We start from the raw sequence: 20,838 nt of genomic DNA on the forward strand, positions 1-20,838 counted from the left end.
AATTCTATATCTCTCTTCTCCAGAGTCTAAGCTTAGCCATAATTATGCAATACAGTTAAATCATATTTTATGGTATTTTGTTGTTGTTGTTTTTGTGGTTTTTTTGCAATCAAGTCTCACTTGACGTTTATTAGCCATATGACTTTAGACAAAGTCAATCTCTCATTCTTGGGTAACTCTCTAGGATGCTAAGTGTTAGAAAAGGTAGAAATATATTATGGTCAAGGGAATTTCCTCATTTGGGAGAACCTTTACTAATGAAATCACAATTTCAGTTCCTGTCACATAGATTTTTACAATAAGAATGTTGTGGTAGATAGAAAGCTGCTATCCATGTTGTCTATTCAAAACAAAACAAAGTTATAATATAGTAAAGAGTTAGTTACAGACTATTTAGAGAGCTGAGTGTGGAGTCAGGAAGACCTGGATTCAAGTCTTTTGTCTGGTATATTATAGCTACAAGTTCTTGGGAACATCACTTAACTTCCTGGTGCCTCACATGATTGTTAAGTGAGGGGACAGTGTTCAACTTGCCAAGGGAATCACGAATATGTCTCTGAGTATGTCAACTTCTTATTTGTCTCTTTTACAACTTTCTAAACATAGGCATTTTCCTAGACTCTACCCTCTGTCTTCCCATTCCTCTCTTCACTCTCTTGACTGACAAGTTTACCTACTTCTGTGACTTCACCCATTGTATTTATACAATATTGATTTCCAAATTAGCTTTTCCTGCTTCAGTCTTAAATTTACCACTGCTTGTTATAAATTTATCTCATCATTATCTTAAATTTGACATTTCCAGAATCAAATTGAGGGAGAATTAGGAAAAAAAAATTATATATTATCTACTATGTGCCAGACACTGTGCTAAGAAGTTTACAAATATTAACTCATTTGATCATCATAAAAGACCCAATAAGATAGGGACTCCATTTTATAATAGAAGAAACTGAGTTAAATAAAGATTATGTGTCTTGACCAAGGTTAGATAGCAGGAAATGTCTAAAGCTGGATTTAAGTGGTAGATCCAAAGAATAGTCAATAATGGTAAGATGCCAAATTGAAAGGAAGTCTCTTGTATATTTTCCAAGGATCTGCACTTGTCCCTGTAATACTGAACATATTTATCAATGACTCAGATAAAAGGGGAGATGACATGGTGATTACTGGTAGTACACAATACTCCATAATCTCCCCTTCTTAATTATTTTAGATTCCATAACAGTATATGATCCTAGTCTGTTAGACTCAATACATATTTATGACTTATCTTTGATTCTCCTCATTTCCAGTGGACATATATAGTCAATTAGCAGAAATCTTGTTGATTCAGTCTTATTGACATTATGTCCCTTTCCTTCTCATTTCATCACTGTAGTCTCAATTTTTACCAGATATTACAAGTGTTGCATTATTTTTTTGGTGTTTGTATATACTGACCACTCTTCCTCTCTTCTCCTCTATTTCATTCCAAGCAGCTCTGCTAAAATTAAAGTAAATTAAAAAGGAGTATCATTAAAGGTTCTGATAAAGGCCTCATTTCCAAAATATATAGAGAATTGAGCCTAATTTATAAGAAATCAAACTATTCTCCAATAGATAAATGGTCAAAGGATATGAACAGACAATTCTCAGATGATGAAATTGAAACTATTTCCACTCATATGAAAGAGTGTTCCAAATCACTATTGATCAGAGAAATGCAAATTAAGACAACTCTGAGATGCCACTACACACCTGTCAGATTGGCTAAGATGACAGGAACAAATAATGATGAATGTTGGAGGGAATGTGGGAAAACTGGGACACTGATGTATTGTTGGTGGAGTTGTGAAAGAATCTGGCCATTCTGGAGAGCAATTTGGAACTTATCAAACTGTGCATACCCTTTGACCCAGCAGTGCTACTACTGGGCTTATATCCCAAAGAAATGCTGAGGAGGGGAAAGGGACCTGTATGTGCCAAAATGTTTGTGGCAGCTCTTTTTGTTGTAGCTAGAAACTAGAAGTTGAATAGATGTCCATCAATTGGAAAATGGTTGGGTAAATTATGGTATATGAAGGTTATGGAATATTATTGCTCTGTAAGAAATGACCAGCAGGAGGAATACAGAGAGGCCTGGAGAGACTTACATGAACTGATGCTGAGTGAAATGAGCAGAACCAGAAGATCGCTGTACACTTCAACAACAATACTGTATGAGGATGTATTCTGATGGAAGTGGAAATCTTCAACATAAAGAAGATCCAACTCACTTCCAGTTGATCGATGATGGACAGAAACAACTACACCCAGAGAAGGAACACTGGGAATTGAATATAAACTGTTAGCACTACTGTCTGTCTACCCAGGTTACTTATACCTTCGGAATCCAATTCTTAACGTGCAACAAGAAAATTGGATTTACACACATATATTGTATCTAGGCTATACTGTAACACATGTAAAATGTATGGGATTGCCTGCCATATAGGAGAGGGAGTAGAGGGAGGGAGGGGAAAATCTGGAAAAATGAATACAAGGGATAATGTCATAAAAATTACTCATACATATATACTGTCAAAAATTTCATAATTATAAAATTAATTTTTAAAAAAATCAAATAAATAAATAAATTATATGACCAAAAAAAAATGAGTATCATGTCTCTTTTGTGCTGAAACTACATAAATTACTCACCGTCATCTTATCTACAGAATAAAGTTCATGTTTCACAGTTTGGCAGATTATGTATCTGATCAGCTTCTTTCTGATCCTCTCAATTTAGTTTCTGCATATAAATATGCATATTATATACCTATATCAATATTCATGTCTTTATCTCTGTCCATATCCATAACCATGTGTATATCTGTATCTATATCAGTTATATCTATAACTACATTGGTATGCCCATGTCAATAACTATATCACATTCGTATCTATTTGTAAATATATACATGTTTATACATACATAGATACACATAAGTATATCAATATTTATATATAAATATATATGAATACAGCAATATATGTTGCATTTAAACATCAATAAATCCTAGTCTTTTGATAAAAAAAAGAATTCAAGGAGATGATTCTATATGATATTTTTGATCTCCAAATCATTCTACTCTCCTTTTAAAGACCAAGTCTAAGAGTATGACTCAGCAATAATTTTCCTTTATTAACAATAAAAAGTATTTTATCATTGATTAAAATGATACTCCATATAAGACAAGATCATATTTAAAGATTCCTTATTAATGCTGTAAAAAAGTGTTCCCCCTGATCAACTTTGTCAATAAGGATTTAACCTTGATTTTAAAAAAATACTATCTTTGTCAAGAGAATTCACAAGTCCTCAGGGTGTCAGAAGGGGAAGGGGAGATGGTTTTCCTCTTGGGCATCAAAATTAAAACTAACATAATTTTGACTTTTCCATGATTTTTTTTTTATTGTTGAAGTAAAAACTGATGATAATAACTTCCATTTATGTAGTGTTTTAAAGGTTGCAAAGTATGTGCCATATATTATCTCATTTAATTTGATATGTTTAACAAAGAAATCAAAATATTTTACAAATCATTTTAAAATATTCCTAAAAATCAGTAGATTATAAATAATAAAAATGTAAGCTTCACATAATAGCAAAAGAGCAAAACATTTAAACGCATTATTCAACATTATTTGTGAATCCTAGCATGTGGGGAATTGGGAGAAGAGGAAAAATGAAGGAATAATCTGACCTTTTTAAGCCTCACTTTGTGTATTATTTCATGATGATGATTTCGTGAAAATTAACAATTTCCCCCATTTTCTTCCTTTTCATTCCTTCCACTGAAATAAGTATTTTTAAAATCTCCCGGGTATGAGTTTCAATATATCTTTTTTTTTCCTTTATGGACAAAATGAACCAAAAATGTCTTTTTTGAAGAAATCTTATGGCAACAAAAAGAAAAGAGACCTTAATTCTTATTCTCATTCTTTTGTTTCATTTGGAAGAATGATCTTTGGACTGACAAGGATAGAAGCAAAATAGTTAATAGTAAGTAGAAAGATAGCACAGGTGCATCTAGCTGCTGTTGACAAAAATCAACCAAATTGCTGTTGCCCTTAAAAAAGGCATTTAAGTCCAAAGGAGCTAAACCCCAAAGGGCAGAAAGCTCTAGTACATGTGCTCCCTCATAAGTGTGGAAGATAGGAAACCTAATGTGACATTGAAGAAGGAGCATGTTACCATTTTTAAAAGAATAGATCTTTCTTGCAATCTTAGAGGCCAGGAGGCAAGACTTTGTGCCATGATAAAAACCTAAAATATATTAGCACAGGGATGGTTTTTTAACTTCTGAGAAAAGAAATATTGATCCCAAAGAACTAACATGATTTAACAACAGGGTATGCCATATTAATCAGTGTCCTTTTTTTTTTTTCTTTTCTACCCTATTTTCTTTTAAGTATTTATTTAGACTTTAACAATGATTGATTATGGAGAAGTATGGACTCAGAAGTATGAGAGGATGGATTTGGACCTGGTTGAGTGGTAGATCCAAGGAATAGTCAATAATGGTAAGATGTCAAATTGAAAAGAAGTTTCTTGTATATTTTCCAAAGATCTGTGCTTGGTCCTTTTACTACTGAACATATTTATCAATGACTTGGTTAAAAGGGAAGATGTTATGGCTATTACTGGTGGTCTTCAAGCAGACAGTTAATGACCTCTTGTCTTCATATCTGAGATACGCGATTCAAGTAAAAATTAAATTAGATAGTTTGTTTCCTTCCAATTGAACTCTTCAAATTCTAAGAATATGGGAATATGGAACTATTTGATGCTCCCCCTTAAAATTATTTTATTGCTCTTATTATAATTATTATTATAATTATGTTATAATTATATACAACCTATTATGTGCCAAGTACTATGCTAGGAATATTTTTATATATTGCTTCAGTTGGTCCTCACAACAAGCCTAGGGGGATGATGCTATTATTCCCATTTTACAACCAAAAGAACTGAAGGAAACAGAGATTAAATGATTGGCCTAAAGTTGAACAGTCTGAGATGGGATTTTAACTTGGGTCTTCCTGACTTCAAGCTGAATAATCTATCTACAACACCAACAAACTATAAAAAAAATTGAAGCAAAATGCATTATGATTAACGATAGATCTGTTTGTAAACCACGAATCTGCTTAATGATGACAGTGACTTCGATTGTGGTGATGGTGGTTCCAGAAAACATTTATTAAGTGCTTTAAATTTGTTGAAACTCAATTAAATCTAAGAAAACATAAACCACATCTACTTTACAAATTAGGATTAAGGATCCAAATAACTACATCTCAAAGAAAAGCAGATTTCAAGTCTAGGACATTAGCAGAATTATTTAGTATTTTTATCTTTAAGTTTAAGTTTCTTTGAAGTATATATATATATAAAGTCATTTTGATGTAAGTGAAATGGGTTCAGGAATTAATCTCTAGTGAAGAGGAAAATAATAATAATAATAATAATAATAACAACAACAACAACAACAGCAGCAGCAGCAGCAAAAACAACAGTAACCAGATAAAGCCTTGACGTAATTGATACCTAGGCCACAGAACCTTTCCTCTCTTTCTTGCTTTTGCACTTGGGGAAATCACTGTGCCTCTTTAGCTGGAAAGGAGATGCCTCAGGAATTCAAATGAAACAACTTACTAGACAAGGTAAGCATGGCTGAGTAGCTTCTAGTTTCTAGATTGAAATAATGATGCAGTTAAAACTCATGAATGAGTTCACACCAGCTCTCTAATGCAAGCACACACTTCCATGTCACTGACTGCCACCCTACAATAACAGAAAACATATGTATAATAGACTGGAGCATTACACGGGGCATTACAATTAGAAATGTGCTGAAGTGTTGGATTGGATGTTTATTTATGGTCCATGAAAGTAAGATTCTATGGGCTCTCAGGAACAACTAAGTAATTCAAGGGAGTGAAATGAATATTTTGAAACCAGCAATCACGTTTTTAATGATTTCATTATCACTGAAGAACCCTTTTTCAGAAAAGGCAAAGAATTGGAAAATAACAACAAATATAGTATTAATAAGTGTTAAAAAGAGACCTATTACAGTTGGTTGGGAATCTTTATTGTAGGTAGGGTCAGTAATGACAGGGCATTTTGAATGGGACATTAAGTTTTTCCAGGTCAACCTCATTTACAGAATTGGGTAAAAATTCTCATAATTGCTCCCAAATCAAGTCTCTGTAGGTTGCCTGACAGTAAATATATTTTACACAGTTGGATTTTTTAAAAGAGAAAAGCAGAAAAAAATTGAATTTTGCCATGTCATCAAAGAAATGATAAAGCCTTGAGGAGAAAAGATTCACAAAATGTTTCTGACATTAGGCAAGCTGCCCTACAAAAACCTCCATGCATGAGTGCAAATAATTGCAGTTGGTGAATTTGTACTTAATCTTCAGATTACAGGTAATTATATACACATTTAAATTAGTTTATTTTGCATGTTCAATTTCATATTCATGAAGATAATTTAATCCTTTGTATCTGATGAGTGGAAAAAAAGTTAAAGTGGAATGTTAGAGCTGGGAGGGACCTTAAAGATCATCTAATCCACCCCTTTGTTTTACAGATGAGAGAACTGAAGTTCCAAGGGAGAAAGCAACTTGCCAATGTCACCCAGCTGCTAGACAAGTCACACAGATCTCTTGATGCCAAAATCATGTGCTATACTGCCACCATTAATCATACAACCTCAAGGAAAATAATGTATGTACAATGCTTTTCAATAACAATAATAATAGCTAACATTTATAGAGTACTTGCTGTTTACCAGAAATTATGCATTTATTAACTCATTGATCCTCACAACAGCTCTGGGAGACAGATGCTATTATCACCTCTATTTTAAAGGTGAAGAAACTGAGGCAGACAGAACTTAAGTGACATGCCTAGGGTCACACAGCTGGTAAATGTCCAAGATTGACTTTGAATTCAGGTCTATCTCTTGATTCTAGGTCAAAAAATTCTATTCATCATGTCATCTAGTCTCCCAAGAATTTCAAAGCCCAAATATTTATTTTTTTTAAAAGATCATAAATAGGCTACTTGACTCCATGAAGTTTGGATTCAGTATTAGAAAAATCTTGGCTGTATCCTAGTTCAAAATGTTTTCATTTTAGTTTTAGGTAATCTGAGATTCATAAAAAATAACTGCTTATGGCTATTTAATATTGTGAAGTCATCACTCAAAAAGGATTTGTGAAGTTCTTATTATGTCTTAGGAACTATGCCAGACATTGGGAATACAAATTAAAAGAATGAAATTATATTTTAGCTTACAGTTAGAATACAAATCTATCTCACTTCAAAATATTTTATTAGTGCTACTTTGTCATTACTCTTATTTCCCCAAAATAGGCCTATTTATCAGTCCAAGAGATGGCTTTTTATACCTCAGTTCATATATATATATCCCAGAAAACAGAGCCCATATATATGTATGTTTGTATATTATATGTTTTATATATAAACTTATAAACATATACTCACATACATTTAAATATATGCTATAGTATAATACTATAATGGATGAGCTCATAAAATACGAGACTTTTGTTGGGACTCAGACATTTTCAACAGTTTCCATTTTACCCATTTTTATAAAATATTTCACTAATACCATATTTCTACTTGGAGACTTGAATGTTTTCTGTCTTGTCAGTAGTGGCTTCTGGCTGAGTTTCAGAGTGGGTTTGGGTTTCCTCCAAAGTATTCTAAAGATATACAGGATTTCTGGTCATACCCTCGATTAAACATGCATCATTTGTACTGATTTTCCACATGATTATCTCAAATAGCCATGGAAGGGCACAAAGCTGTCAATCAATTCACAATGAATGGAGGTCAGTTTCACAATACTACATGCTGGAGAGGAGGACCAGGATATCTATTTATCTGTAAAGTGCCTTGCTGAAATATATAATCATCATGTTATTAGATTTTTGTTTTTAGAGACAGCACTAAAGCAAGAGCGCTCTAGATTCATTTGTAGATACAGCCCAAGAAGTGGTAACATTTGTAGTCATTCCTCATCTTTTAAGTGGATATTATTGGATTATAATTTGATTTTGTGACTCATGGGAAAGAAACATGGCTGACTTGTGGAAAATAGGAAGAATAATTAAAACAATGAAAAAATTAAATTCACTTAAATCAGAACAAGTTTATAGGATCAAGTTCCAAAAAAACACAGGATAAAATGCTTCTGAATATTTTTAGGAATTTAGCTAAGAGATTTGTCATGATGTTTCTCAGATTATTTTTCTTCTATTATCATTTATGTATGTGATAATTTTTTTGCTAAACTCTTTGTCTGTACATTGAAATGTTAGGTTTTAGGCCAACTGGACATTATCTAAAGACATATTACAGTCATTGTTGTTCTTTTATAGAGCCAAAATTGTTAGCAAGTTATTGAGGTGTTGATAATATCTTACAATTCTAAGTACTTTTCACTTGATTGTGTTTTGCAATTTTCCTTAAAAAATTGTGAGGGAAAGGGAAAATTAAACTATTCATTTTGTATTAACATAACTGAGAAAGTAGCTAGTAGTTTTTAAAATAAGCACTTGTATATATTCTGAGGGAGAAAATCCCCAAGTAAGTTGAATTATAATATACATAAGCAGAAAGCAAATTTGACTTTAATCAAATGATAGAAGGGTCTTTGAATTTATTTTTGCAACTCCTTTAATTTATCAATGATTCTAAAACTATATTCAGTATCTACAACATACTCCAAGTACATGAAAAAGGATGGAGGGATGACACATAGAGGACATAATGGAAAATGAAGCATGGGTTTTACTCTTATAGAGATGACTACTTATTTGTGAAGGCAAGATATCCAAAAGGAGTAGAGGGAGAAACCATCTTCTAGATTTCCAGGGATGGAACCAAGATGGTGAATTGAAGCTAGGAAGCTGCTTTTCCAGTTTCCCTTGAAAACTGCATGAAACCAAGCCTCTAAACAGAGTTTGATGGAATAAAATCACTCTCTAGCTCAAGACAGACTGGAATAACTTCAAGAAAAATCAGTTTCATTGGAATTTGGGAAAGCCAGTGAAAGGGTTTTAATCACAAAAGATCAGCCACTGAGATCCTCAGTCTTGGCTCAGTAGTAGAGCAGACCAACAGGACAGCCCCCATTTCCCACTCAAAAGGCAAATTCTGGAAGATCAGGCTATTTCCTGGGAAGAGTTGGTAAAACTACACTCTGCAAATACAAAGCTGAAAGCCAAGACTCAGAGATGTTCAGGAAGCTTGAGACAGGAGCAGAGCTCAACAATAAAAGTCATTCCATTTATTTCATTATCATCATCATCATCATCATCATCATCATCATCATCATCACTGTACAATTCAGAATCTTTAGCTTCTTTGATTTGGGTTTCACTTATTAAAATGTCATCGACACCTGTTATGATTTTTGTGACTACAGCTGCCCTTTTCCCATTTTCCTGGTCCCTTAATTTCTTAAAGTAATAGTCTCCTTCTGTCCAACGGCTTGCCTGCTTCGACACCAAAAAATGTTGCTGAGGTCCAATCACAAAGCCCAGTTTACAGATCTGATCCAGGCAATGGTTTCAGGAACTCTCATCTTATAATGTTTTATAATATAGCAGGCTATCAGGGTACCTGTCTTTCCAAGGCCAGCTTTGCAATAAACTGCAATAACACCATCAGCATTGTCACAGTTGTTCAGAAATTTTTTTTACTATGGCATCCCTAGGTATACTGCCATCAGTGAAAAAAAAAAGCTTATAGTGGTCAAAAATACTGTAAATCTTCTGGCATCATATGCTTTTTTTGGTTGAGTCTGATAATGGTGGTAATATTGTGCCTTTTAAAATATGGAATATAGAGTTCAGGTGGTTACAAAAAGAGAAGGAAAGAAAATACATGAGAAACAGAAAAAAAACCTTGATAATAGAAAGCTATTCTGGTTACAGGGAAGACCAAAACACCAACTCAGAGGAGAATAAAATGTCTACAGAGGAAATCTCTAAAAGAGTGATATGAATTGGTCTCAAACCCAAAGAGGCTTCTTTGAAATGCTCATAAAGATTTTAAAAGGCAAATAAGAGAGGTAGAATAAAAATATGAGAAAAGAAATGAGAGGTATGCAAGAGAGAGTCAACAGTTTGTAAAAGGAAGGGGGAAAATTGACTAAAGAAAACAATTCATTTAAAAACACATAGGCCAAATGCAAAAAAAATACACTGAAGAAAACACCTTGAAAAGTAGAATTAATCAAATGGATAAAGAGTTGCAAAAGCTAACTGAAGAAAATCAAATATTAAAAACTAGAATGGGGTAAATGGAAGATAAAGACTCTATGAAACATCAAGAACCAGTCAAACGAACTAAAAATAATTTTAAAATAGAAAAAATTTATAACACCTCATTGGAAAAACAGCCAATCTTCTCTAAACAATATTATATTCTATTGAGAGATACATCATGTGATCAGATAAGAGTTAATACTGCACAAGATATTTTGAGGGGGGAGAATGCAACAATGACTAGGAAAATCAGGAAAGGTTTTCTTTGAGGCAAGCTTTGAAAGATGCTATGGATTTGTAAGTGTTGGTGGTGAGGAGAAATTGCATTAAAAATATTGGGGAATTCTCTGCTCCAAAGTGAAGTAATTGGAGGTGAAATGTTAAGGTTAAGGAACAGAGAATATGATGATATAGCAGGAAAATAGTATTTGTGAAGAGAAGAAACATAAATCTGAAAAGCTAGGATGGTGCCACATCATGAAAGTTTTCAAATACAAATTGATAAACTGATAAACAACAGGAAGACACTGAAATTTTTGAAATATTTGTACTGTGCTTTAGAAAAAAATATTTTATCAGCAGATTGAAAGAAGGATAGGAGAAAAAAGGATGGAAGACAGGAAATTTGTTAGAAAATCTCTGCAAGTCTCTAGGCAAAATGAGGGGAGGACCTAGAGTGGTGGCTACAAAAATGAATAGGGCACTGCTAAAAGAGGTGTGAGGGAGGAAGTATATTTTAGGCTTTAGAATATGATTGGATATGATATGGATATGAGAGAATGAAGAGTTGTGAATTACTTCTTGTAATCATAACTTCTCTATAACTTAGCAGCTAGGCTTTGAGTTACTGTGATGCAAACATCCATTATGTTCTATTTATTCTTGTCAGGAGTCTCTCTGAACTTGGCTGGGCTGGTTCATAGATGGTAGAACATAGGGCCTTTACTTGACATCTTTCCAAATTGGTAGGACAATTGGATTCAATTAGTATAATTAAAAAATTCAACCTAAACGTGGGATGAGGCATCAGAAAATGACTTTAAGGGAGATTTAATTCTATTTAGATTTAGATGATGAGATTCTCACTGGAAAAATGTTTTCTATCCCTTACATAGACTGATGAAGTGAGCAGAACCTGGATAACACTGTATACAACAAGAGCCATATTATGTGATTATTGTGATAATATTATCGACGATGATAGATTTTGCTCTTTTAAGCAATGCAGCAATCCAAGACAATTCCAATAGACTTGGGATGGAAAATGACATCTGCATCCTGAGATATAACTATGGAGACTGAATGTAGATTAAAGCATACTATTTTCTTTTTTTTTGCTTTCTTTTGTATGGTCTGATTTTTCTTTCACAACATGACAATTTGAAAATGTGTTTAAAGTGTACATATGTACAATACAAACAATATCAGATTGTTTACTGCCTTGGGGAGGGGTAAGGTAAGGGAAGGAGGGAGAAAAGATTTAGAATTGAAAATCTTACAAAAATTATCTTTACATGTATTTGGAAAAATAAATGCTATTGAGAAAAAAAAATACAACCTTTCTAAAGTTCCTTTGTCCCTCTTTGCCTCCTATTTGCTCTTAGGATCCTTAAATATTACTTTACCCATTTTTAGTAATCACCTGCAATGTGGGTTTTAACTGAGCTCTTGTGGTCTATTAGAAAAATTGCTGGATATGGAAAAAGAAATTTGAATCTCATCTCATCGGCTTCCTCATCTGTAAAACAAGAGAAATGGATCATATGAACAAAAATAGATTCTAGTTCTCTTATGATCAGAAGATAACTGAAATTTTCCCATAATACTAGCAAGATGATAATCCAGAAAATGGATTCACTTTCACTTTGTTAAGTTTGTCTAATGTTATATTAATTTATTTTGGGGGAAACCATTTATTTTATTTATATATCTTTGTCTATATCTTCATCTATAGTATCATGTTAAGATCATTATATTGTGTTACATACCACATTACATTATAATTTGTGATGTAATATTCCATTATATGTACATACACATATGTGTAAATCTATATCTGTCTATCTGTCTATCTATCTACTTTCCATCTATCAACATTCAAGTCTGTTTGTCTCATTATGTAACTCAGTGACAGATGCTACATGCCTACCACAAAAAAGATTAAGTAATGCTTTGTGAAATGTATAGGAAATAGCTAAATAATATTCAAAGCTTAGGCTTCATCAATTGCAAGCCGACTGCATGCCCATAGCCAATTATTGTACATAGTGGATATCAGCAGAGATTGTGTGCTTTTCTGTATCTGTGCACATAATTTTTGAAAACCTAATTTAGACCAAAGCTTTATTATGTGGAAGGAAGAAGGGGAAAGGAATAGGGAGATTTAGTTTCATTCAACACTGATAGCTGTGGTTTTCAATACTCATTAATCTCTAGGCAGTTGCCCTTCTCTCACACAGAAATAAAAGCTAACCACTCAGTAATGTTCAAAACATCACAATGAGCACGGCACGAGACTCTAGTTCATTAGGGTTCTAATTGGTTCCTAACATACCCTCATTATGAAACCTACTCTAACAAGTGACCTTCTACACTGTTAGCATCATCATAAATGAAGCTCATTCTGACTATACTCTGCAAAAGATTGCCAAAGTTTGGACTTGTCAGAGACCTTAACTATCATCTCAGTCCTTCATTTGACAAATGAGGAAACTGAGGGAAAAGGAATGACTCATAGAAAGTAATAGCAAGTAGTAGGCTGGTCTGGAGCCAGATTTTCTCAATTCACAGCATGGGGTTCTTTCCAATAAGTTTCAATATTCAACTCTTTAGTACACAAGTAACTATGGACTTTCTACAAATACATAATTTATTACATTTTCTGCCCAAATGAGAAGCCAGATTGTCTGTTCTCTGGTAAGGACTTTTAGCCATTTTCAGTCACTAATTAAATTAAATTCTATCATAAATTAAATCAACTGCCAAATATTTGCATTGAACCTACTCTGAGTAAAACATTGTTCTGTTATAAAAATGAAATACAGTCCCTGCCTTCAAGGTGCCTACAATTTAGTTGGAAAGTTGCAACATAAACAAAATTGAATTGAATTGAATTAGCATTTATTAAATGCCTACTTAGTAGAAAGCACTCTCCTAGGTCCTGAAGACACAAAGATAAAAGTAAATAGTGCTCTTGTCTTCAAAGAGCTTATATTGTACATTTCAACATGTACAAAATGTAAAATATCATATGCAAAAATATGCAAAATAAATGCAAACTATTTGGCGGAAAATCGAAAGATCACTAATAACTAAGGGATAGGAAAGGGCTTATGGAAGAAATCCTTGAGCTTCAAAGGGATTTTAACACCCAGGAAAGTCTTACAAGCATAGAAGAAAATCTGAACAAAGACATGTAGGTAGCAGAAGGAATATTGGCTGCTGGAGAAGAACAAATAGATCAGGTGGGTCCAGGATATGGAATTTAGACGAGAATAAGGAAGTTAAATGAATTGCCTTCCAGAACTTTATTGGAAGCTGAGAAACCTATGAGTTTGAACATTCAGGAAACTTCAGGAAATTTGCTATGAACAAGAGAATGAGTTTACATTTGTGTTCATAAGTTTTTTACAAAATTTTTTAATCACAGCAATCATGTAAAAGAGATAGCTTTATTCCCCCCCACACACACACACCATGTGTGTATGTGTCTCTGTGTGTATGTAGGAACTGAAGTGAAACATACAATTTTGGACATACTAATAATGTAGGACTTTGTTTTGCCTGCCTACACACATTTGTTATTTGGGTTTCCTTCCTGCCTACCTTTTTTTTAGGAATTTAGGAGAGAGGAGAAAAATTAATGCTTAATAAAAATATAAAATTTAATTTAAAAAGCAATTGCTGACTTTGAAACAAGGTGAAATGATTTGTCAACAGCTGTACAGTTGGAGTTAGAATTGGGAATTGAAGCCCTTTCTAATACCTCATCTGCTTGGGTAATATATGGAAAGATGAAGAATGGGAAGAGGATTTCAGCTTTGGATAATGACATAAAGAAAAGCCCAGAGATAAAAATAAAGATGGTGCACTCAGAAGGCTCTCATTAAACCACTTTGACTAGACTGGTGGGTTTGTGGTGGAGGTGTTTTAGGAAATAATTTGAGAATGATTGGGGAGGCAAATTTGGTATAGACCCTTTAATTTTAGGCTGAGTTTAGATTTTATCCTGTAGATAGTAGGTGGCAGCTGAAATATTATTGTAAGGGTAATCAATGTGACAAAAACAGTAAACTTTAAAAAGTATTTTTAGATCTTGTATTACTTTCATTTTTGAATTGCTCTCTTTCTGCCACTTATAAATAGGTTATCCATTATAACAAAGTATAAAAAATAAAAAGGAAAAAAGACAATTCAGAAAACTAAATGACTTACTAACCAAGTCTGACAATTTGAGAGATGTTCTCAGACTCACAATCCCTCTCTTCTGCAAAGAGGAAAATGCATAGCTTCTCACTTGTTCTCTGGAGTCAAACTTCATCATTACAAAGAGGTAGTTTTTGCTCTTCTGTTTTACATGCTGTAGTCAAGATATATAACATCTTCCTTGTGCTTATTTCATTCCAGATAAGTGAATGTAAGTCTTCTTATGCTTCTCTACATTCTTTATAGTCATTGCTACTTGTATTAAATATACATTTCACTATATTCAGTTGTCATAATTTGACAGTTCTCCATTTGATGAATATCTATTTTGTTTCTGGTTCTTTGTAGCACAAAGCTGTTGCCATAATATTTTGCAATTGAATGGTTTTGAGAAACTCCCTAGTGTTATGGAACAGATCAGCCACTGTTTTTCAACTTAGAAAAAAGTTATCTGGGGGCAGAGAGAGGCTAAACAATTTAGTTTGAACCACACAGCCAACATGGTTTGGAGATAACTCTTGAACCCAGCTCTTTCTGAACCCCAAACCAGCTCTCTTTTTGTGATATCATGTTAACTCATTTATTGAGGGTGGAGTAGATGAGGAAATTTATAAAAGAAACATAAAGCAATATTTTTGACAGATTAGTTGATAGTAGAGGAGTAAAATTTCAAGGAAAAAACTAGAGGAAATTGATGTTTGGGTGAGTGATTAGGAGACTAGATTTTAGGTAAGAGGTGATAAATACTTGATGGGAGTAGTAGCATTGGGAATGGGAAGAAATGGATTTACCTGGAGTCATACAGAATCATTTCCAGGGGACTGGTAACTGCCTAGATGTGAGGTGAGGAGGAGGGAAGAGTCCTTGAATTTTGACCTTGGAGTTGTGAGACAATAATGGTCTCACATTGATAGTGTCATTTGAAAGGTAGCCAGGAGGTCCTCTTCCTCTTTGGGACAGAAGATAAGTTCAAGTTTTTACATGTCAAATTTTAACAGATTGAAGTGTGGATTTCAGAAGTATCTTCCTAGAGATAATAGTTGAAGCATTAGAGTGAATGAACTCTGCTAAAGAGAGAACAAGAGCAGGATCAGGGAACAAAATCTTAGGGAATAGTTCTAAAGCTTTTAAAATGTGACAGGGTAGTCTCTATGCCCCATCTGGTATAAAAAATTAACTTTTGGGAGTTAGCCTACTTTGATCAAACCATGGACATATGGATCTGAATGTCCTCATCCTTTGACTCAGGTCTTTAGAATGACCAGCACAATTACATGTGCTAATGAATATTTAAATATCTTTGAACATAAGAGAAGTTGAGTTTTGAAGAAGAAAGAGAGAAATTTCTTTGAGGATTAAAAATTGCAAATTCATTTGACAGAATATGGAAGACCCTTCAGACAAAAGAGTGGGGACACAGGGAAGGAAACCCAAGCAGAATCAAAGTACAGAAAAGAGAAGGAGATGAAGGATGCTAAAGTATGCTAACATAGACTAGAGGGGAATTTCAAAGCAGTGTATATGGGTAACTTTTCTATTATCAAGCTATAGAACTTTAAAAGGATCCAAGGGAAAAATAAATCTACGATGATTTTTGTTGTGCTCCCCACTATGTATGACCACTGTTCAATTTTATTTTGAGGTATCTAAAAAAACTCAATCCTTTCTTCACAATAATTCTTGTAAATTTTTTTTTTCTTTTCTAAAAAATCTTAGTTCTTGTGGTAGAAAAAAAAACCCTGCAAGAAAATAACTTCAGAATGTTCTTAAAATATAGCATTTTTTCCCCTAGGATTGAATATTTTCTATCTAACTTTGAATAAAGATTTGTTGAAAAATGGAAATCATTATCTCTCTTTCTCTACTTTTATTTTTAGTTGTGTTTTGACAGGTTTACTCCATCCTTTGTACTTTTAGGTTTCTAGAATTAACAATTCTTTACAACAAATTACTCAGAAAGCTGCAGTAATGGATGGAGAAAAAGGAATCATAATTTTGGTTTTGGAAGGAATATTTATTTCTTAAAACTAATTGAACTCCTCTGGGAGAAAATCACTAGAATAATAGATGAGATAATTTTTAGTTCACCCCCCCAAAACCAGGACCTCCTCTCCCCACTTGAGAAATAAAGAATCAATATTTTTCAGTACCATGACAAGCATCCTTGCTTCAAGTACAATATCATATTTGTATGAAGATATGCTGATACCTCAAGGATATTGTAACAGACAGATAGATAAGAGATGATAAAATTGATAAAAAGATGATATCTGTATATATACATATATATACACATACATATAGATTCATAAATGATAGATGGATTAAAAATAGATATATAAATGTAAAATAAGATGTATTTGAGATCTTAATTGGGATTGCTTTGCTACTTGAGATATTTATGCAATCTTTTTAATTAACAAGTCATTTTGAAGAGAAAGATTGACCTATCAGTGGTCCCAGAGTTATTGGTGACATAAATTTAGAAGCCATGTGCATTTTGAATACAAGGCTGATTGGATAAGAGTAGTGGTTCTTGAATGTTGGTCTAGTTACTACAGGAAGTCACTGACACTCATAAGGAATCAGTGAATCCACAACTATATTCCTAGTAAAACTATGATAATTTAATTTCCAATATCACCAATACCTATAGACATAACCTCTTTAAACAAAATTCTTGGTGATGGGGAATCCTCAATAATTCTTAAGAGAGTAAAGAGATCCTGAGGACAAAAAAGATTGAGAAGTTGTCAATTAGAATGTTATAATTTACTGATCAATAGGATGATCCATTTGTAGAATGTAAGCTCCTTGTGGACATCAATTATTTCACTTCTGTCTGTGAATCCCCAGCACTAGCACATCGCATCATACAATTAACATTTCACAGGTGCATATTGAATTGGATTAAATATATTGACAAAAGAAAAACAAAAATAACAGCTGATGGCACCACATCAAGATCAAAGTATATCTCAACATTTGAGCCATGCTGCAATTAAATAAAAGTTTGATAGTGTTTTCAGAATTTTCATACATAAAATGTTATGCAACTTATAAAATTAGTTTAGGTTATAATCTGTATTTTATTACCTACAAACATGGCAATAATGTTCCCTCTTGTCAAAACATGGACAAGAAAGAAAAGAAAAAAATTTTTTTCTCCTCACTCTATTTTCTCCTTCCATAAAGAATTTATTTCACTGTAACCTAACTAACATTACTCCCAAACCACAGTAAACAATAAAAATTAATGGAAGTAAGGAAGTACCTTTCCAAGACCCCACAAGTTAGAAGTATTTTTGTTATTGGTAATGTTATTAGTCTTGTTGCATTCTTGGTTTTCCCCTCCCAATGTCCTATGCTTGCATCTATTTTGGCTTTCCTTCTATTTGATACTTGGTGAAAGAATTTTCTGCCTTCTCTCCTGTCCTGGGTATGAAAAAGTAAATGCTGCATTATTCCAACTTAGGTAACCCTTAGGATAATTTTTTAAGCAGCAGGAACCAGGGCTATCTGGCTGAGTAGATAATGATATCAGCTGCTTCCTTCCAAAACAACAGGTGCTTGGGCATAAAAATGTATACCATCATACTGAGATGATGACATCAGTTCATACTTCAGCTTAATTATAAACTACCTCCATTAATCCTGAAATAATTAAACATTTTGTGTGTGCTGCAAGGTGAAATGTAAAGTTGTAGGTTCCTGGCTATTAATCACCAGGTTTAAAAAAAAAAGAAATTTCTGTATAATTTTAGATTATATGTCCACAAAATAGTAATTTTCAATTTAAATTTTAGGACATTATGTTGCTTTTACTAGAACAATAGTCAAGGCATAAATGTTTTATTATATTTTAAAATATACATTGGGCTGGCTATAATATGTTTATATACAGATACCATATGTATATAAATACAATTATTTCATGAGCAGAAAACATGCTTTGGCTGAAAATAAATCTGAGTCACATTAGTTATGAATTTTTTTCTGTTTTTAGCACTTTCTCATCGAAAATGATAAGAAATTTTAAAATTCATTAGAAATGTGTCCCAGGTAGATTTCAACAAAATAATGAATTTTCATTCCAATTAGATATCTGGTCTGTTATCTAAAATAATTGGAAGTCACAGAGTTCATTAAGAATACGCATTAAATATACACATCTCCTGTATTTTCAGAATCAAGCCATGGGGGGAGAACATACACTAAAACAGTAAAGTTATTTTACTAATAGAATTACCATCTAAAATCAAATAATTTGTAAAGTCTTTCCAAAATGGTTTCAGGTCTAGCAGAAAGAAATGTGGTGAATGGAAGATTATATTATCTTCCCTTTAACTTTAAAATATAGTACTGACCTTCCTTAAAACAGATGCTAGCTTCATGAGCCAGATGTGTCTCAGCAAATTAGTTATAAGAACTACATTCAAGGACATAGCCATTTAAGAATTAATAAATTATGCATTTGTCATTTGTTATTGGGTAAAGCTTAGGCTGACATCTTTGACATGAATGAAAGTGTCCCAGTCCACAGAAATAACATTAACAATTTAAGAGAGAAGTTTTCTAGGAGCAAGGCGGGGAAAGGCATAGCATTGAGTATGAATGCAGAGTTTAATCACTAAAAATCTACCCGCTTTGGTTTAAAATGATCTGGTTCAAAAGTAACTTTTGGGGAGTTTCTGGGTATATGTATTTATTTTCAAGGTATCTTAGAATCTATAAGTAGTTCCTCAGGCATTGTTTGTTTGTTTTTTCTTTCTTTTTCTTAAGAGAACCAGTCAAAAAGCCTCTTTTTCTTCATAGGTACATCATGAAACATTTATGCAAGAGTTTTATTCTTTATAAGTAAAACTCAGGCTGGAAATGTTCGCGGATTTAGCTGTAACATTTGGATGACCATATGGAACTCTTAGTGGCGCCCCGGGACCACGCAGCTCTGAAATCTGATCACTATCTCCCCAGTGACAGCTGGGGCCTTTACACCATCAGAAAATTTTCAGACTTCTAATTTGTCATAACTACCTCCTGTGGAAAGGAAATATGTTATGTAGTTAGATACAAGAAATCTTAGTATCCATAACTAGAAATGGTTAATTCCTTTACTGTATTTTTGTAACTCACTAATGTAACTCCCTTCACCCCCTGATACCCCAAACATATGGATTATCATGGTAAATAATGTCCAGACATTGGGTCCCTTCTTAATAAAATGATTTACAAGGAAAACTTGTCCATTTATGGGTTTGTCCTGAGTCGCTCTCATCCCTTGTACCGTGGGGCAGCTTGGTGGTACAATGGATAGAATGCCATGGTGGGAGTCAGGAAGATTCAACTTCATGAGTTCTAAGTGTCTGCAAGCACTTATTAGCTTTGTGATCCTGGATAAGTTACTTAACTGCCTTTGCCTCAGTTTACTCCTATGTAAAATGAGCTGGAGAAGGAAATGGCAAACCATTCTCGTATCTTTGCCAAGTAAATCCAAAAGAATTGGACGTAATGGAAATGAATGAACAACAACAAAGCTCCGTGAGTGCAAGGACTGTATCATTTGGGTCATTATGCCATAATGCCTAATACAGTTCTTGATGCATACTATAGAGACTGGACCTGTGATTTATTGATATAGAAAACTCTCAGTCTACTTTCTCTACTACTGTCAGTTAATAACTCTCTTACAAGTGATAATTTCAGAAGATTGACTATACCTCAAATCAGTAAGTGAATAAACATTTATCAAGTATCTATGACTACATGTCAGTCACTGTGCCAAGGGAAGGAGATACAAAAAGTGGGTGAGGTTGGGCAAAAGATGGTCCTTGATCTCAAGGAGCTTACAATCTAATGACACTTGCCCAGAGTCAAAGAATTACTCTATTCTACCCATTAGACCACACTTCATCTGATGTCGTATCTGGTATATACTCAATAATTGTCACACTGAATGCCATTCAAATCTTAAAAACTTTTATGCTAAGATTTCAATAATTTCATATTGAAGTCTAGCAGACTTGAACTCTCAAGGTACAATGAGTTAAAATGCTGAAGGATATGGTTGCTTTC

The 20,838-nt window shown here is 33.3% G+C and overlaps 1 long non-coding RNA gene across 1 annotated transcript; it reads left to right on the forward strand.

Annotated features, from left to right (window-relative positions):
• The first annotated feature begins 4,444 nt into the window (after positions 1-4,444).
• On the forward strand, positions 4,445-19,804 carry LOC141564818 (uncharacterized). Its single transcript, XR_012488742.1, has 3 exons — positions 4,445-4,548; positions 6,627-6,763; positions 19,582-19,804. It is a non-coding gene; the product is annotated as an uncharacterized LOC141564818 (long non-coding RNA).
• Positions 19,805-20,838: the final 1,034 nt, after the last annotated feature.

This window comes from Sminthopsis crassicaudata, chromosome 3, assembly GCF_048593235.1.
Source record: "Sminthopsis crassicaudata isolate SCR6 chromosome 3, ASM4859323v1, whole genome shotgun sequence".
Classification (NCBI taxonomy): domain Eukaryota; kingdom Metazoa; phylum Chordata; class Mammalia; order Dasyuromorphia; family Dasyuridae; genus Sminthopsis; species Sminthopsis crassicaudata.